Source organism: Cornus florida, unplaced genomic scaffold, assembly GCF_030987335.1.
Source record: "Cornus florida cultivar Cherokee Brave unplaced genomic scaffold, ASM3098733v1 CherokeeBrave_3.0.0_Hap2_Chr01, whole genome shotgun sequence".
NCBI classification, from domain to species: Eukaryota; Viridiplantae; Streptophyta; class Magnoliopsida; order Cornales; family Cornaceae; genus Cornus; species Cornus florida.
In genome coordinates, this window is record NW_026775571.1 from 61,914,184 (window position 1) to 61,934,832 (window position 20,649).

The 20,649-nt window shown below is 34.8% G+C and overlaps 1 non-coding gene across 1 annotated transcript; it reads left to right on the forward strand.

Annotated features, from left to right (window-relative positions):
- Positions 1-5,327: 5,327 nt before the first annotated feature.
- LOC132284260 (small nucleolar RNA R71) lies at positions 5,328-5,437 on the forward strand. Its single transcript, XR_009472230.1, has one exon. It is a non-coding gene; the product is annotated as a small nucleolar RNA R71 (small nucleolar RNA).
- The last annotated feature ends 15,212 nt before the right edge of the window (positions 5,438-20,649 follow it).

Genomic DNA, 20,649 nt, shown 5'->3' on the forward strand with positions numbered 1-20,649 from the left:
ACCTAGTAGGACCGATGTAAAACTCCCCCCCCCCCCCCCCCCCCCCCCAGCGCACAGGCGCTAAAAGCAGCAGCGAAAAGACTTCTCAAAGGTCCCGCAGTTTACTCATTGGACTTTGGAGTTTAGTAAGCCCAATGTTTGGGGTTTGAGTCTCGCTAGGTGTTCTTTGTGGTTAGCCTCCGCTGCCCCTGCAGTGACTTACTCGACCCTGGTGGGGAGGTGCCCTTCCGGGTCTTTGGGGATTAGTCAGGTTGTTGAGGGGCCCTAAGGGTTCGTGCTATCTCGGACGCCCAAAGTTAATTAAAAAAAAAACAAAAAGACTCTTCAAAGATTTAGAATCCTGATAACGATGCTTGAACCAAGAAACCAGCTCCCATTCACCATCAAGCAATCTAAAGTTGAGTTCCTAGGGAAACGGGAGTCTTCTGGCCAATCTGTGTCTAAATTTTTGAGTAATAGTCTGACCAGCACAGTAAGGGATCTCTATAAGTAGAGATACTAATTGTCCATTTCCGATCTGAAATTATATATTATGCATCATTGTGTCTCTACAGCCACTGTAGATGTCCAAATGATGGAGTAATTTGTCCTTGGGACAGCATTCCAGTATGTAGAATGAGGGGTATACCTGTGCTTGAACCAAGAAACCTATAAGAAACCCATAAACCGTCGTTTTTAGCTATATATATTTTTTAAGAGCATCTCCAATGGTGTTGTTATATTGGCTGTTAATTCAAAATATACCAGGTGGGTTAAAATTGGGCTCTCCAATGGGTTGCTATATTAGCTGTCAAAATTTACCTTTCTCATTTTTTTGTGCCAAATCTAGCAAAACAAATAGCAATAACTATTTCTATATTTTGTGCCAAATCTAATAGAAATATATGGGTTTTGAAATTTTGATTACAAAACAAGAATTACAGACCTTTATATATATATATATATATATATATATATGTATACACAAAATCAAGAATTACAGACCTCGATTAGTTGAGAACGAGAATAGAGATAGAGGCTATTAGGCTGAAATGATTTGCCCTAAAAATATATATATTTTTAATAATAATAATATAATCAAATATATATAATATACCTATATAATATATATAAATTTTCCCAAAAAGAAAAAAAAAATATTATATAAAAATTCACAAATAGTGGTAAAAAAATAATAAAAATTTTGTTTTGTTTTGTTTTTTTTTTTTTTTTTTTTTTGTCTTTTTTTTGATAAGATATTTTAGATTTTTGCTTCTTTTTAATTAGGTTTAATTTTTGTTTCCTTCTAATATCTACAATTTGACTTGCAATGTGCCTCATATTAATATTACTTATGCAAATATGAATGGTGGGAATGGTAGTTAAAAAAGAATGGTGGTTGTGTAAAAAAAATAGCATTTTGCATGAAATCCACCATTGGAGCAGAATTAGTAAAATGTAGTATTTTAACACTGTAGCAACTGTCAAAATATAGATTTAACATGTAAAAATGACTTTTAACATTGGAGTTGCTCTAATCCCGAAGGCCGGTGCTAAATTATAGGTACTTCAAAGTACTTATTATTTTCTTGTTTATGATGTGGAAGGAACATACTATTGTAGGGTGCCTCTATTTATACAATTTTTAGTGGTGTAATTAGGGTTGCTTGCCCCCCACGAATCATACACAATCAGTGGTTTCCTTCTGTAATTCTTCCATACAAGACTCTTTCCATAGAAGACTCCTTCCATATCTGCAATTGTGTGATTGATAAATTCAAATCAGCGGACCTTCTTCATGGCAAACTGTGGGTTGGGCCGAAGACACTGGTTTAGCCCATCTTGTGCACTGGACTGAGAGATTGAAGACAAATCCTTGGGCCTGCCGAGTTGGGCTTTCAAGTTTGATGGCCCAAGAGAAATATTGTAAAATTACATAGGTGACGTGGTTGATTGTAATTGGTCTATTATGTATTTATTTATTTATTGGGTGAACAGCAATAGGGAATATTAGTTCGAATTAGTATATCCATTGACAGCTAGTTCTCCACTTTGCGGCAGCAATATGTACGCTGTTGATAAAATCAACCATCCATGTCATGTGCGACTTGAAATAATAATAATAGGAATTTTTCTTTCGTGTACATGGAATATAAGATTCAGAAGGTTTGGGTTAAAAATAGGCATTTACAATTTAAATATTTTTTAGACAATGACATTTCTTACTCCCTTAGGTTTGGTAAAATGGACAAAGACATCTCCAACCATGATAAAAATATGTACTTACCATTTGACTTCTGAATGGACTAATGTAAATCATTAAATTACCTTTATAATTCCTTATTAATTGACAAAATTGCCCTTAAGAATAAATAAAAAAAAATATGATTTTATTGTGACATGTTTTCTTTTTCTTTTTTCTTTATTTTTGTGAAAGAAAAATGTGACATGTTGTACAAATAATGTTTTTGTAAATACTAAGAAATAAAAAGATTAGTTTTTGTGTGATTACTTGAAGGTGATATTTAATTTTTGAATATTAAATATGGTCTTTTAATATTTAATATATTACTACGGAATAATAAAAGTATATATTTAAAAAGAAAAATGATACTTCCAGCGAAGAGGTAAACCGATTTTTCTGACCTAATCTATGTGGCTGTCTATGTAGATATGCTATGTCACAATATTTAAAGTGATAACTATTAAGTTTCTCTCTATTCCGTTTTTTTACTATCCTTTCTTATCTTCACCCCTAAGAGTCCAATCTTCTTCTTCTTCTTTTTTATTTTTATTTTTTTCTGTCTCTCTCTATGTCTGTCTCATTCTCTCTCTTCGGTTTTTCTCTGGTCATCTCATCTATCTTCCTCACACTATCGAATACCTTCATGTAATTTCAGAAAGAGATTTAATTAATTGTTAGTGATGATGCCTACTTATAAGATTCCAATAAAATCAAATTATATTACAGAGAATGAATGTTAATGGAGTCCAAAGTGGTTGTTGAGACTCTTTGTATACTTTTTTATGATAAAATCACCATAATAAAATTAAATTGTGATCATGGCACAAAATGCCTTATTTTGAGATGAAAGTGTAGAAAATCCAATGATAAGCCCCAATGAAGATACACAAGGAGGGAAAGTGAAATGTGGAGAAAAATGTACACAAAAACTTACAAAAACCAACAAAAAGATGCAAAGGAAAACCTAAATGATCTGTGTGACAAATGAGACAATGTGTCTCATGGGTGCTAAGTTTAAAGTCTCTAGCAAGATGGAAAGCTACGATCTAGCCCGGATCAAACATTTTGGTTGCTACCCTCTTCATCATGGGTTGCATAATTCCTTGAATTGCACTTAACGAGTTACTTCCTTGGGAAATTGTTCGATCTGGAACAATGATAATTGATGGGTCTCTATCAATACCCAGGGAAGCACATTTAAGCTTATTTGACGATTTAAACCCAAGCTCATTGATGGAGTCAAGAGAAGGAAGAACACTTGAGATCAAAGTAGAAGATGCTTTTTGTGGGGAAGTGAGGTGGGAATCATCGACCACTTCCTTAATAACATTCATGCCAAATTGCTAATTCTTATCTGAAGAATTTGGAGTAGGAGTGAAGATGTTCAACTTGACATTTATGTGCCCAAAAGAGATTTTCATCACCCCCATCCTACAATTAATGGTTGCATTGGCGGTAGCCAAGAAGGGACGGCCAAAAATGATAGGGATGTGACTCTTCCGAAAAGTAAAATTTGTTTACCTTGATGAGAACATCTTTAATGATCCCTTGCGGTTTCTTAATGGACCTATTGGCAAATTGTAAGACAACCGACGTGGGCTTTAACTCCCTCAAACTTAATTAGAGATACACCGAGTAAGGAAAAAGATTGACACTCGCCCCTAAGTCTAAAAGAGCCCTATGGATTTCATGATCACCAATGGTGCATGAGGTTGTGGGAGAACCGGGATCTTTGAACTTGGAAGGGGTGTTATGTTGAATGATCGAGCTTATTTGCTCAATGAGAATGATTTTCTTCGGTGCTTGGCTTTTAGACTTCCTTTTCTGAGTGCACAAGTCCTTCAAGAACTTGGCATAATGTGGAATTTGACTAATCGTGTCAAGAAGATGAAGGTTGATTTTTACTTGCTTGAATACCTTCATCATGTCATGGATTTTTCTCTTTTGCCTCTTAAATCGAGAAGAATTTTCTAATGCTTGCGGAAATAGAGCTTTCGGCTCATGAAGCTTCTCTAGAATGGGAGATGATGATGATGATTGATCCTTAATGCAATCATTTGTTCCTAATAAAGTAGGAATAGACTTTGAAATGGAAGGTGGCCAAACACTTGGTTGCACGAGACCATTATCTTCACTAGACATTTCCACTTTGTTATCCACCTCTCTATCACTTCTCAAAGTAGTTATGGAATTTACTTGTTCATGAGTGGAGAATCCAGATGAAGGACTTGTTTCCACCATGAAATGCGCCTTAGGGTTGGGCTCAGATTGTTGTGGCAATTTTCCTTTCTCTCTTGAATTAGTTATTTACCCGATTTGGGTTTCAAGCTTTGCTATTGATTTTAAATGAGAGTGGAGTAGTTGAGTATTTGCTTCGAGGTTTGCCAAAGCGGCCAAAACCTTGTCCTCAAAAGTGGAATTCCTTGGAGGAGCTTGAGGAGGATGCAAGTATGCTTGATTTGGAGCTTGATGAGTGGAAAAATGATTCACATTTTGATGATATGATGATGATGATGGATGATATACTTGATTTTGAAAGTAGGGAGGGATATACTTTCCTTGGGAACTTTGAAGAAGAGAAGGATTGGTACCTCCTTTTTGATTTCTCCAAGAAAAGTTAGGATAATCCCTCCACCCCGGATATGGATTATTCCCCAGACGAGTAAATGCTACATTGACTTGTTCTTGAGGCTCATTTTGTATCACATGCCCAAGAGGATAATTGGAAGAATTGTGAAGAGTGCTAGAGTAAGTCATGCAATTCTCATTTTGAGGGTGAAAAGAAGAGGACAATTGACTTGCCGAGTTTTGACGTGAGATGAAGTGATCCAATTTTTGAGTGAGAGTTTTAACCTCGGCGGCAATCTCCGAAGAACTTTTTACTTGACATAGATTTGTGAGCTTCTTTCCCCCTACATGGTAAACATGCCCTGACCTAGAAGATGATGAACGGTGCATGGAATTTTCACTCATGTTTTCAAAAAGAGTCCATATGTCGTCTTCATGCTTTTGCAAATATGTGCCTCCACATGAAACACCGACCATACCTTTATGAGTTTCGGATAAGCTTTCATAGAAACATTGAACTAATTGCCACTTAGGGAGTGCATGATGAGGGCACTTTCATAGCAAGTCATTCAAACACTCCCAAGCTTCATGTAATGGCTCTCCATCACCTTGAGAAAATTCCTGAATCGAAGTTCTTATGGCATTAGTCCGACTTGCGGGGGTAATACTTCTTTAAAAATTCTTGTTGCAATTGAGCCCAAAATGTTACGGTATAAGCCCCTAAGTTATTGAACCAATACTTAGCCTTATCCCGAAGAGTGAAAGGAAAGAGTTTCATTCTCAAAACTTCTTCAGGGACATCCGTGATCTTCATGGCAGAGCAAACTTCAAGAAACTCATCCAAATGTTTATAAGGTTCTTTATTGCTTAACCTATGGAAAATGGGACAGATTTAGATGGTAGATGGCTTAAACTTATAATGATTGGCCTTAAAGTTTGGCAATTGGATGCATGTAGGTGCATCATAGACATTAAGAATGTAATGATCACGAAGGACCATTTAAGGAGTATAAGAAGGAATAAGAGCTTGAGCTTCGGGAGGATTGTGCACTAGATTGGCTCTAGGGTCTCCTTGATTTTTTTGTTCCATTTGAGGATCAATTTGTTTGTAATGTTTCCGATTTTCGTTATTTTTCATTTTCTGTTTTTGGTAAGGGCATTTTGGTATTTTCTCGTTTTGTGTGCCGGACACCGTATGGTGTGCCTGATGTGTCCGAGAGTTGGTTGGGGGCATTTCATTAAGTTTAGGACTCTTGGAAATGCACCGGTTGTCATTTCCATATTTTTTCATTTTTCGGGCTTGAAAGTCCCATGTGGGACCCGCTTCCGGAATTGTCGCGTATGGGAGTTTTGTTTGGGTCTATTTGCATATCATTTATTTTATTTAATGTGTTTTATGTGGTATTTGTATAGTTGTTGCATATATATATGTGTGGTGTGAAACAAAAGTCAAAATGGAATTTTTCTTTAGTGGTGGGACCCACCACCACTTAGCTTTGTTTTGAGTGGCCAAGAGGCCATTTTGGCCTCACCTTTCTCTCTCTAGTTCTCTCTCTCCGGCAGCTCTCCCTTTTCCTCTCTTTATTTTTATTTTTCTTTTCTTTTTCGTTCAAAGCTTCAAATCTTGATTACTCCTCGACCGTTAGAAGATTTTTGGTGCCGTTTGCGGCAAAACGAAGAGCTCAGCGACATCTATGCGTTGGTGTAAGTAATTTCATCTTTGGCCAACCACAGAATTTTTAAAATTTGGGCTTGGAAATTGGGGTTTTTGCATCTAAGTGAGTTAGGGGTTCTTAATGTACAATTTCCTGCACCTTAGTGAATTTTCTTCTTGATTTGTTACTTAGCATGCTAAATTATGTTGATTTTCTTGTAAATGATTAAATTGTTCTAAATGAATTACATGACTATGTGTTTTTATTGATATTATGTGTAATAACATGCTTGAATGATGTAAAATTCATGTCTTACATGCTTATATTGTTAAATTATTGTTTGATGAGCACTAGAAAGTGTGCATTTAAACCCTTTAAGTTTGAGTATTCTAGGACATTTATCTATATTATTTCCCGTTTTATTCTAATTTCGTGTTATTGCCCTTTTTAGGTGCTTGATGAGCGCTGAAAAATGCGCATTTAAACCACTTAAACGAGGGTATTTTAGTCTATTCATCTATCTTTATTTACCCATTTTAGTACTTATTTGTATTTTTATCTATTTCAGGTCAATAATGTTAAAACGAGCTAAAAATGGTTTCTTAAGACCTTTTTGGAGTCAAATTAAGTTTTAGTGATGATTCGGAGCAAAAGGAGACTGATTTGGAGCAAAAAGAGGCTGATGCTGAAAATTTGCCAAGTTGGATCCATCCAACTTATTTCTGATCAATCCAACTTTCTTGGATCGATCGAAAAAAAGTTGGATCGATCGAAGAAAAATTGGATCGATCAAAAATGTGCTGGCAGTGAGCTGTCTTATTCCCGCGCGCCCAAAACTTCACTTACCACATAGTATGGGATTAGATATTTTTGGGACTATATTTCTGACTTAATGGCTAAGAAAAGGACCTTCTATATAAAGGGAAGTGACCCATTTTGTAAAAGAGCTTTTTATCATTTTATTTTTACATTGTAATTATATATTCTCTCTCTAGAAAAGTTAGAGACTAGAGTTAGAAGAAAAGAGAAGAGTGGAGGCTCCAAGAACACATCTCTAGATCTACACACACACTCTCTCTAAAATTCATCAAAGAAGAAGAGGAAGAAGATGGAACCATGTTTGGGGATTGCCCTTGAGAGTTCCAAGTGTTGGGATTTATATGCCCTTGTATAGCAAATTCCTGTTTAGATTAAAGTGACATATGTTCCTGACATTTCTGAAATATTTATGCTTTATACAATTGGTGAATTCAATGTATTATATTTCGATTCATTATAGAATTGATAGTGTCCACTTGATTACAAGAGATATTTATATATGTATGTGATGGCGATCAATACATGAATATAAATAGTAATCATAAATTGTTCATAGTCGTTAATTATAGATGTACTCATAATTAATTAAGACTTGAACTGGATCCGCATTGGGTTGAGATATATTGCGAGAGCTGTCGTATGTAATTGCGCCCTATCACTGTCATGGCATTTGACTCTTAAGTATGAGAAAAGTATAAACTCTTATTAATTAATAATTACTTTGATTTACTCGGTGGATACTTCGGGATCCTTAGACCGACACTTTGGGTAGTTAGATAATTAATAGTTAAAGGGTTATATTTTCAATAGTTGCATGATTACTACTTGTATTTATTTTGTATTGATTATGGTTGATCACAAAGTAAATTCAAAGGCCTTCGTGTGTTTTTTGACAAAATGATTTATTATATATTTATTTATTTAAATTATTATTTTTGTCAAACAAATAATTTATTGTGATCGAGCCAGATATAATCAATGGTACTAAAATAAATATATTAATTAAGTAGTCGGATTGATGGTTTTATTTATCCGATAACTAATTATGCATAGAGGGGTCAAAGTGCAACATTGACTTAGAGGTTATTATTATTTAATTGGAGTTCAATTAATTTCTTTTGGTGGAGTAGAAATTAATTTATGAATTAATTGAATTGGGTCCATGAATCAGGCCAATTATTAATTCATTGTAGCCAATAAAATAATAAGCCCAAATGATTCTCACTTATAGCCCAACTTGATATTGGAATCCTATTAGATTTGAGACATGTGAATTAGAGATTGAGAAGGATTTGTTGTTTCCTTTTCTTTATCTTTATGTTTCCTATAAATATACATGGTCTATGTATATTTTAGGGGTGATTTTTATGAGAAGGAAAAATGAATATATTTTCTCTCTCTAGAAAATTAGGGTTTATGCTCTCATCTAATGGAGGCTTCCACAAGCCTAGTTTTCCAAGGTCATTCATGGAGGCTTATGAGTGATTCCTAAAGGCAAAACAATTACCAAGAAGATGGAGATCCAAGGAGAACGCATCTTGCTAAGGGATCTTTACAATAAGTGAGAACATTCACTTTAGAGGAAATGATTAAAGGTTTACTCAGACCTTTTATGTAAGTATTCAATCTATTAATTGAATGATACATCATATTTTATTTTTGCATAAAACTTGTCTCTATGTGATGAATCAAGATCTATGAATTAAAATCCCTTAAAAAGTTTTTAAAACTAGCACGTTTCCCAACACCAAGATCACATCTACCTCCTCCATGATTGGCTAGACTTCTCTTTGGGACTTGGATAAGCCCCAAGTTTGTAATCTAAACCTCTATCTTTTTCATACTGTTTAGGGAATAATATCTTGTGATTAATGTTCTAGCCTTGTGAATTTAATGAATCTTGGTATATTTCTATAATTTCTATGGTTTAATTCTTCCTATTAATTCTTTAGTTTATTTACATGTCTATGTGTGATTAAATTGAGAATTATGTCTCACATGATTCAAATGATTTAATTCTTCCTATTGATTCTCTTTGTGATTACACGTTGTCTTATGTGTGATTATTTGGGAATTAATCTCTACACTAGTTTTTCTATATTAATTGCATGTCTATGTGTGGTTGATTGAGAATCTAGTGATGGCTAGACATGAGTTTTATTAGATGGGTTTATCAATTAATTTGATGGATTATTCTTATGCTTGATGGGTTATTCTACAATTTAATTCATGTTTGTAGGTAGGTAGACAACCTATACTTGAGTTGATATTCCATGGCTTATTATTGCAAATTCCATGATTTTCTAGATTGATATGTGCTACAATTGTGACTAGTTTGATGGGCCATGCTTAGATTTGATGGGTTGTTCTACACTTAGTTTATTTGTTGGTTAGGTAGACAATTCGTATATGAATTTGATGGTCTATGCTTAATATTGCAATTGGTAGTCGCATTTTGTTCACAAAGAATGTTTTCCCCAAATTAGTTGAAAGTGTGTGGTTTGGTGAACAAGCTTGCTGGAAATTCCAATACACCCCAAGACCTCACTTCTCATCTCTTAAATTCCTATCTCAACTTAGTTTATTTTAATTGCATTTTAATTTGTTTGCATATTAGTTTAATTAATCAATCTCTCCTTTGCAATCTTGTGATCCACTAGAGTCGAAGTTAAATTCCAACACGTATAATCTCTTGGGACGATCCCTATTCATTCTTGCTACGTTAGTAGTAGTGGTGGTAGTGGTTTTTATAAATTTAAACTTGACCCAAAGACTTTTCTTGAACCGCATATTCACTACATTATTTTGGTGTATAGGAACGGCCATCGTCAAGTTTTTGGCGCCGTTGCCGGGGATTAACGGTTTTGTTGGAATTAGACTAGACAATAGTGTTCATTCGATTGCTTCTATTTTTATTTTATTTTCCATTGTATATTCTTTTCTTACTCTTGATATTATTTGTTCAATTAGGTACTTGACTACAAGAAAGGCAAACATTGGATCGTAAAGTAATCATTGGAGCTTGGAGCTAGCATTTGAATTTAAAGTTGCTTAAGGACCTTTGTAAGAAATTCTTGGAACTTTTGTATTTTAATTGTGCATTTCTTTGCATGCTTGTGATAGCCCTTGTTGAGGCTCATTATATTGCTTAAATCTTTGTCCAAGCATCGGCCCGTGTGGAGGCCATTATTTGTTGCATTTGGATTTTGAATGTGAATGAAGCCATTGTTTGATCCAAGTTTGGGGGAAAATTACATCCCTTCACCTTATGCTCCTCCATCATATTTTAATCCTTATGAGATTGAGTCTAATTCATTTCAACATGCATCATTTTATCATGGACTTAATCACTCTTTTAATCCTTCTTATAACTATTACCCTCCCCCACCATTTTATGAAGAACCAAATTCACCACCTTCTAGGTACTGACCCGGATTTGAAGAAAAAGTGTTAGCTTGACTTGATATGCATATTTCACAAACTCCACTTATTAATTCATATTCTTAAACTTTAGCCAAGTTAGAAGCTCAAGTTGAGCAAATTGTAAGTACTCTTTCTCGTCAATAGAAGGAGAAAGGGCAAATGAAAAAATGGCAAGAACTTCAATTTATATAGATGAGGATGATGAGAGTGAAGAGGGGGATGAGACAAGTGAGCTAATGCCTAGCACTCTATCTTATATAGAGGAGGGAGTGGCAAATGAGTTACTGGCTAATCCAATAGAGCATAATATGATTAATGAGGACTTTCCTTATTTTGATCATGATTTTATCTCAACCATTGCTACTTTAGAGAGTGAGGAGATGTTGACTACTATAGAGGTAGGAGAGGAGGAGGAGGAACTTGTTAAAGAGGGCCTTCCATCTATTATCTCCAATGACCCTCTTGAAACATGCCTTTTTGAAATGTATAAAAATTGTGGTTTTGACCTTAAAAGCTCCAAAAATGAAGTGAACTCTCTAATGGACTTCTTAGCTAACTTGGAAGGTGAGGAGATGGTGATTTTTAAGGAAGAGAAAAATGATGAAGAGAAGGCGTTTGTTGATATTCCAATTGAGTCTTTGAAAGACTTTGCCTTGCCAAGTGCAAGGCCGCTCATCATTGATTTTATTTTCAAGACTGTGGATGAAAGGAACGAAATCATCTCTTTCATTTCTTTTCAAGTCATTCTTTTGGAGGATGATTTCATTGTTGTAAGTGGGACATTAAATGAGAAAATGGAAAAGATGATCAATAAGGATGTCTCATATCCGGTATTTGATACGTTCGACTAGTGAGTTGACCCAACGTCTTGCTAGAGACGTTAAACACTAGTATTTGTAGAGTTTCAAAACTCTATTCCTCCCTCATTTCTTTTTATTTTTTGTTCTTATGTACATTCTTCCATCAATTTTTCAATCTCTATTCTTATTACCATCATTGGGGCTTAGTATAGGATTTTTTGCACATTCATCTCAAAATTAGGCATTTGGTGCCAGTTCGATCGATCACAAGTGTCTATTCGATCGATCGAACCTCTCTGCAGTCAATTCTCTGTAGAAATCAGCTCTCTGTCCCATCGTTCGAACTTTATTTCAGATCGATCTGAGTCTTCCAAGATCGATCAAACTTTCTCTTCGATTGATCTCAGTTCCACACTTAGAAATTTTTTTGAACCCTGCATAAAACTGCCCTCTGTCTGATCGTTCGAAGTTGTCTGCAGGATTCTACCTTTTCGATCGATCAAAGATTAGATCGATCTAAGTTCGATTGATCTGAAGCTTCTAAAAAAAAAATTTCTTTACATTTTTTATTTCCTTGAATTTTTATTTACTTGTCTTTTTATTTTTGTTTTTGTTTGTATACATATTTGTTTTGTCTACAAAAAAAAAAAATAAAAAAAATAATTAAAAAAAAATCTTTTAAAGTAGTATTCCGTCTTATTAGAGACGTTAAACTTAGCACCTATATGACACATTGTGTCTTTTATCTCTTGTTTTATACATGTTCATTTTTATTTTTATTTCTTTATCGTTCTTACATTTTGTTTCATTGTACATACTTTTTTTTTTTAAAAAAAAGGGTTTTTATTTTTATTTTTCATTATTTTGTTCTTGCATCTTTTCTTACTTTTTATTTTTCATTTCTTGCATTGTCCATATCCTTTAATTGCATTTTGCATTCTTCATTTTTCTTTTTGCATTTTGTTCATGCATTTTATTCTTTGTTTTTCTTTCATTTTGTATATACTTGCTTTCATAAAAAGAAAAATATAAAAACTTTTCACCGTTGTGCCCTTATGTGTAGTCATGCTACTTTCATGTTTTAGTTAGGGTTTGATCTCATATATCTCTCTTTCATCTTGTGTTATATTGCCTTAGAATGCATGATTTGATTATTCTTATCCCATTTGATATTTGATGTGAGTTTGCAAGTGTGGTTATTCAAATAGGTTGTTGATTCCAAGTTTTGGGGAGACCCTTTTCATATTGGATCATTGCCGGGCTTAATGTTTTCGCCACCACGGTATACTCTGTCCATCTTTTCCATTGTTCTCATTGCACATTGAGGACAATGTGAGGTTTAAGTTTGGGGGTAAGGTGTCTTTGTTGCATTCTACTTAAAGTTGAACTTTAAATGCATGATTAAGATTTGAGATCGATGTTTGTGATGATTTTGATCTTTTGAGGACTATATTTCTTAAAATTTAAAAATTTCTTGACTTGAGAGTCTAATACTCCTTGTATGCCTTGTGGATGCCATTTAGGAGTAAATTTTTTGAAAGATTGATATCTTGCTTGCACTTGTGATCCACATCATCCTGCTTTTGTGATTATTTTGAAATTCACCCTAGTATTCTACACTAGTAGAGACGCACACTAACATTCATTTGTGGGGTACATGCTTTGTTGATTATTGAATTGGTTATATCCCAATTGGGCTAGCAGTGCATTGAAAGCTTTCATTTTGATAAAGGTGGATAACAAACCCTTTTCATTGAGTAGCCGAGATTCTAGCCTTATCAAGCACTGAACTTCTCGCGCCGAAAGGTAGAGGGCCCAAACTCTAGTTTAATAACTTGATAAAAAAAATAAAAAAAAAAAGAAGAAAAAGAAAAGAAAAGAAAAATAAAAGAAAAGAAAAAGAAAAAAAGAAAAGTTGCAAAAATAATAAAAAAGTGAGGACTTCTCCCAAAAGGTGAGAAGTGGGAAATGATTAGATGGAGGTTTTCTTGATTTGTAGCCTAGTTGATTTGAGCTTATAAGTCCTTAGGGGTGTTTTAATGCCTAATGCCCTAAAGCCGTCTGGTTTGGGAGTCATTGACCTAACGCTCGACCTCATAGATCGCTAAAAAGCTTAATAGATCAACACATTCCACTATGCTTCCATCTTTGATCCTTAGGATTAGTAAAAAAAAATAAAAAAAATTTCGAGTGAAAAGAATAAGAAAACCTAGATCAATAAAACTTAAATAAAAGGTCCACTCTTTGTCTTAATGATCGGTACTAGATTTGTGTGCTAGTTTGAGGGTAAGGATGTGATCATTTCTTTAATTGGCTAAGATAACAACATACTTGATGCCGGTCCACTCAAAAAGGATTCTAGTGTTGTTTTGATTTGTATGATCATTTTTCTTGATGTGTGGAGGACCATACTTGCTTGCTTAATGTTGAGATTTTGGGGATTGCTTGGAAATATTTGAAACATTGCATACTTGAGATAGTTTTCTCTCAATGCTTGTTTGCAATATTGGTGCCTCTTTTGTGAGAATGAGCTTAATATTTGTGGGTATCATTTTTGGTAACCCTCACAAGACTTCACTCGTCCACTAGGGGTAACCTAGGGGTTTAAAAGGCTTGTTGCATATGCTAAATGCAATCGTGTTCCCTACGAAAGTGGCGTTATCCATTTATTGCGTTCTAGTTCATAGTTAATTAGTTGTTCATTTCATTCCTTTATTTCGTAGTTCATTGCTAGGTACTAGCAATATTTAAGTTTAGGGGTGTGATGAGCGCTGAAAAGTGCGCATTTAAACCCCTTAAGCGAGGGTATTTTAGTCCATTTATCTATCTTTATTTACCTATTTTAGTACTTATTTGTGGGGATAATTTCACTGACACCCCCACTAGTTTGGCTAAATATCAGTCTAAAACATCTTTCGAAAATAACTATCACTTAGGTCTATTTTCGCTTTTCCGTTACAGCCTCCGTTAAAAACATGGGAAAAGACATGTTTGCCCCTAATTTTTTAATCATATTTATTCCAAAATATTAGATAACAGAAATGACTTCTTTACCCCTCCACACACTGTTTCTCTCTCCTCTATCTCTATATGGCTACAAGTCGCAGACCCAAATTTCCCCTTCTTCCCCTTCACTCACCGGTGGGCGAAGTACCGACTGTCCAAGCCGCCGGCAACCAAAATTCGCTTCTTCTTTGATGTTGATTTTGCTGGTACTATTTGATTGCCAAAAGAAGAGACGCTCGCTTCACCTAAAGCTGTGGAATCATTCATGGCAGATGAGTTATTGAAGTTTGGTTGTGTTGGGAAAACCAGAGGGTAATATTTTGAGATTGTTGTGGGAGAGGTCAAGAACAGAGAGGTTTCAAAAACTAGAGAGATGAGCCAAGTTAGTGAACCTGTTTGTAGAAAGATTGAGGACTTGAATCGATGAAAATGAAGCTATATTTGAAGTGGGTTCGAAACCAATGGTCCCTCCGAATTGACTCTTGGAGAGATTGACTTTGGTGAGAGATAGGCTGGACCAGAACCAACCTGGAACAGAGCCTTTGAGAGAATTGTTGGAGAGGTCGATGGTTTGAAGCTGAGACATGTTTCTGAGGAACCACCATGAGAGAATACCAGTGAGGTTTCTGGAGGAGAGGGCCGGAGTTGAATCTATGGTCTTCGGGATCACTGCAATTTCCGGCGGAGGAGTGGTTGGTGCAGAGAAGAGGTGGTGGAAGGAATTGGGCATAATTTCCTAAGTAGTCTACCGCACAATTTTGGATTTCCGAAAAATGATTTCGTTTCGTGGTTGAAGAAAACAAGGTGATTTCAGAATCTCTCCGGTGAAATTGTTGAATGACAGATCAAGAGTGGAGTTCGCCGGAATTTTGTATGCGAAATAATGTTTGGACAGAAAATGAAATTAAGAATATGAATATAGTTGGTGGTATTAAGTATCGAAATATATTATTTTACAGGTATGCGAGTACTGTTTTAGTAATACATATTGTTAGTATAAAATAGAGTACATGGAATGTTTGGTTTTCCAGTTTCCACCATTACTTCTGACAAAAAATTGGAATAATTTTTATTTTCTTCTGAGAGAAACGAAGTGTGTTTTTGACAACGAACCAGTATTCGGTACTCTGAGCAATAAAGGAACTGGGAATTTCCTGCAACAACTTCCATTTTCTGTTTCCCTCTATATAAACACATTCAATTTCTTAAAACGTGCGATAACCCTTAAAATTTCATTAATTTCCTTAAAAAAATATATATGAATGGATGATTTTTCTTATTTTAATTTTTAAATTTTTTCTTATTTTTCTCTTTCTCTTTTTAAATTTCATTAATTTCCTTACAAAAATAAAATTTTCTTATTTAAAATTTCATTAATTTCCTTAAAAAAATATATGAATGGTTGCTTTTTCTTATTTTATTTTCTATTTTAGTTTTTAAAATTTTTCTTATTTTTCTCTTTCTCTTTTTAAATTTCATTAATTTTCTTTAAAAAATAAAATTTTCTTACTTAAAATTTCATTAATTTCCTTTCAAAAATATAGAACCGAACACTTGTATGACATATAATAGCCCTCAATACCAAACTGTATGATGTTGATCACCTACTTTATTTATTCTTGTATATGGAAAAGGAAGGGTAAACATGTCATTTGAATAGTCAACCTAAAGTCAAATGAGGGTAAACATGTAATTTTAATCATTAAAAAAATAATTTATTGGGTCAAACCAAAGTCAAAGGGCAAGAATGTCTTTTTACATGTAAAAAGTGGTCTGACACACCTGTCAACTAACTTTTGGGGTGTGAGTGAAAAACGGAGCAAACGTTTGTAATGTAAGTGATAGTTATTTTCGAAAGATGTTTTAAATTGATATTTGGCCAAACTAATGAGGGTGTCAGTGAAATTATCCCTTTTTTGTCTATTTTAGGTCGATAATGTTAAAACGAGCTAAAAATGGTTTCGTAAGGCCTTTTTGAAGTCAAATTAAGTCTTAGTGATGATCCGAAGCAAAATGAGACTAATTTGGAGCAAAAAAAGGCTGATGCTAAAAATCTACCAATTGGATCCATCCAACTTATTTCTGATCGATCCAACTTTCATGGATCAATCGAAGAAAGGTTGGATCAATTGAAGAAAAGTTGGATCAATCGAAAATGTGCTGGCAGTGAGGTGTCTTATTCCCGCGCCCCCAAAACTCCACCTACCACATAGTACGGGATTAGATATTTTTGGGGCTATATTTCTAATTTAATGGCTAAGAAAATGACCTTCTATATAAAGGGAAGTGACCCATTTTGTAAAAGAGCTTTTTATCATTTTATTTTTACATTGTAATTTTACATTCTTTCTCTAGAAAAGTTAGAGATTAGGGTTAGAAGAAAAGAGAAGAGTGGAGGCTCCAAGAACACATTTCTAGATCTACACACACTCTCTCTCTAGAATTCATCAAAGAAGAAGAGGAAGAAGATGGAACAATGTTTAGGGATTGCCCTTGAGGGTTCCAAGATCACATCTACCTCCTCCATGATTGGCTAGACTTCTCTTTGGGGCTTGGGTGAGCCCCAAGTTTGTAATCTAAACCTCTATCTTTTTCATACTTTTTAGGGAATAATATCTTGTGATTAATGTTCTAGCCTTGTGAATTTAATAAATCTTGGAATATTTCTATAATTTCTATGGTTTAATTCTTCCTATTAATTCTTTAGTTTATTTACATGCCTATGTGTGATTAAATTGGGAAATATGTCTCACATGATTCAAATGGTTTAATTCTTCCTATTGATTCTCTTTGTGATTACATGTTATCTTATGTGTGATTATTTGGGAATTAATCTCTACACTAATTTTTCTATATTAATTGCATGTCTATGTGTGGTTGATTGAGAATCTAGTGATGGCTAGACATGGGTTTTATTAGATGGGTTTGTCAATTAATTTGATGGATTATTCTTATGCTTGATGGGTTGTTCTACAATTTAATTCATGTTTGTAGGTAGGTAGACAACCTATACTTGAGTTGTTATTCTTTGGCTTATTATTGCAAATTCCATGATTCTCTAGATTGATGTGTGCTACAATTGTGACTAGTTTGATGGGCCATGCTTAGATTTGATGGGTTGTTCTGCACTTAGTTTATTTGTTGGTTAGGTAGACAATTCATACATGAATTTGATGGTCCATGCTTAATATTGCAATTGGTAGTCGCATTTTGTTCACAAGAATGTTTTCCCCAAATTAGTTAAAAGTGTGTGATTTGGTGAACAAACTTGGTGGCAATTCTAATACACCCCAAGACCTCACTTCTCATCTCTTAAATCCCTATCTCAACTTAGTTTATTTTAATTGCATTTTAATTTGTTTGCAATCTTGTGATCCACTAGAGTCGAAGTTAAATTCCAACACGTATAATCCCTTGGGACAATCCCTACTCACTCTTGCTACGTTAGTATTAGTGGTGGTAGTGGTTTTTATAAATTTAAACTTGACCGAAAAAGCTTTTCTTGAACCGCACATTCACTACATTATTTTCGCGTATATCAAGCGGCCTCGTCAGTGCTTATCCGAAAAATAAGTCAATTCAGCCAAATAAGAGTATAAAAGAAGTTAACTCAAGTTGAATGAAAGAAAGGAGCAAAGTGGAAGCCAAATGAAGCAAAGTGTGGAAAATCACCAAGTTCGATCGATCTCCAGAATACTTCGATCGATCTGGAGTTCATCGATGTGGACACTTCAAGATGGATCCAAGCTTTTGTCCTTATCCAAAAGAATCCAACAAGTTCGATCGTTCCAACCTTTCTTCGATCGATCGAAGTGATTCGATCTTATCTTATCTTATCCACACCTACCACCCCACCTACCATTTTTGTCTCTTTCCAAAAATATCCCAAAATATCTCAGAGATTTGTCTTTACTCAAAAAGGCACCGCCAAGGATGATCGATCTCTGCAGTGTTCGATGGATCTCAACATAGTTCGATCGATCTCAACACAGTTCGATCGATAGAACTTCCTCAAGTCGGAAAAAAAGACAAATTCCAGCTCATTAAAAGTTGGCTCATGGTGCAATCATTGGAGGAACCTTGATGCACGAATCTAGACCATTACTGTGGCACTTGACCTACCTATATAAGGATTTAGAGCCATTTTTAGAGCATAATTCATCATATAACTTGTAATATCATTTCTCATATCTTGGAGAGGAGGTTAGAGAGAGCTTTAACATTTTGGGAATTCTTCCATTCTTTTAGGGTTTCCATAAAAAAGGAAGTCATGCCTACCATGGAGATAGCCCTTGAGGGTTGGATGACTACTTCAATGAGTGGCTAAACATTTACTTGGGGTTAGAGTAGCCCCTAAGTTTGCTTCCTAGACTTAGTTCTTTGTATATTTTTGGGGATTTATTTGTAACAAATGTTTTGATCTTGGATTTATATATATATCTTGTGGTTTCTACTGTATGTGTATGGATTAATGATTTCAATTAATTAGCTACTTCTAACCATATGTCTATGTATGCTAGAATGGATGATTCATGTGTTTTTCTCTAGATTTAGTGGAGTTTATGCATGTCTATGTGTATGGATGAAGTTAATCTAGAGATGGTCAAAACATAGAGCTTAATTGAACACTCTTGCAATTTATTTGATGGTTCACAGTTGTTTCTTGATGGATTGTGGCACACCTTTAGCTTACTTAGTTTAATTTCCATATCCTTAGTGTAGAAGTAGTGTAGTTGCTTTAGATTCATAGATGGATGAACAATCTATTCTTATTCCTTGGTGTTCCATACTTATGAATGCATAAGGTGTATGTTTCTAGATAGTTGTGTGTGCATAAATTGTTGTTTCCTTGAATGGATTTTGGTCTCATTTGATAGGTTGTGCTTTCCATTTGATTTGGCTTGACAATCTATGCTTATTTTCCATCCATGTCTATTTTCAATTAATGTCACACACACACACAAGTTATAAGTCAATTTCCCCATTAATATACAATTACTAGTGTCTAGTGAAGTCAAGCTTAGTGGTGAGCTCTAGTACCCCAAGTCCTCTCCTCTATATTTCTTTTCCTTACTTCTAAATTGTTACCTTTTGCTTGCTTTAATTTCATTTGCATAATAGCTTAATCAATCAATCCGACCAACCTTTGATCACTCGACCTACTAACCCTATGTATTGTTTCCATTGCAAAGGCACCCACAATCCTTTAGGACGATCCCTACTCACCCTAGCTATATTTTTAGTTAGAGGTAGTAGTGGCTTTTATAAATTTAAAACTTGGCCACATTGCACACTCACACTCTTAGTGCACATTTTCAAGCATTGGGTGCACCGCGACAGGGCACACCAAGTTTTTGGCGCTGTTGCGGGGGACTTAATTGGCAATGCCGTGTTTCGGAAACAAATAGGAATTAGTACTCTTTTGATCGTGTCTTTTCTTTATTTTCTTCTTAGTTACTTATTATGTTTGTTCTTGATTGGCTAGGTGATTTGAGCAAGGAAAACAAGCAAAGGAGAATTGAAGAGCAAGGAAGCCAAGTGGAGCTAAGCTAAACACAAAAAGGCTAAAATCTAAAAATATTGCAAAGCAAAGCAAGGCTAGAAAGTTGAAAGTTAAATTGAAGTTGCTTAAGGACCCTTTGTGATATTTTTCTAACTCAATCTCTAGTTAAATCGTCGGCCCGCGTGGAGGCATGTTTTTACATTCCTAGATAGATCGTGAGCCCGCGTTGAGGCATTTTAATTTTTTTTTGCATATTGTTCAAGCATGGGAGTATGGGATCATTGTATGTGGAGATTTGTTGTGGGGGCGAAGAGTTTGTTACTTGCTTATTTCTTGTTATTGTCTTTGCTAGTGCATGAATGGTCGTAGGTCATTGAATCTTACTCTTGTTCCTTTTAATTTTCATCTTGAATCGGTTGCTCATAATCCTAGGGGAAGAGTTAGTTCTCATCACTCCATTTCATTAATTGAAGAGCAAAACAATGACCATGTGGAGGACCTTGGTTACATAGACCAATAAGGCATCCTCCACCCTAATGTTCATCATGAAAATATTTAAGTACTATTAGACAGGCCTAGACCATTTATTCCACCACAACAATAAGGCCAAATTCCATTAAGAATGCCTCAACCTATCTTTGCTCCATAACC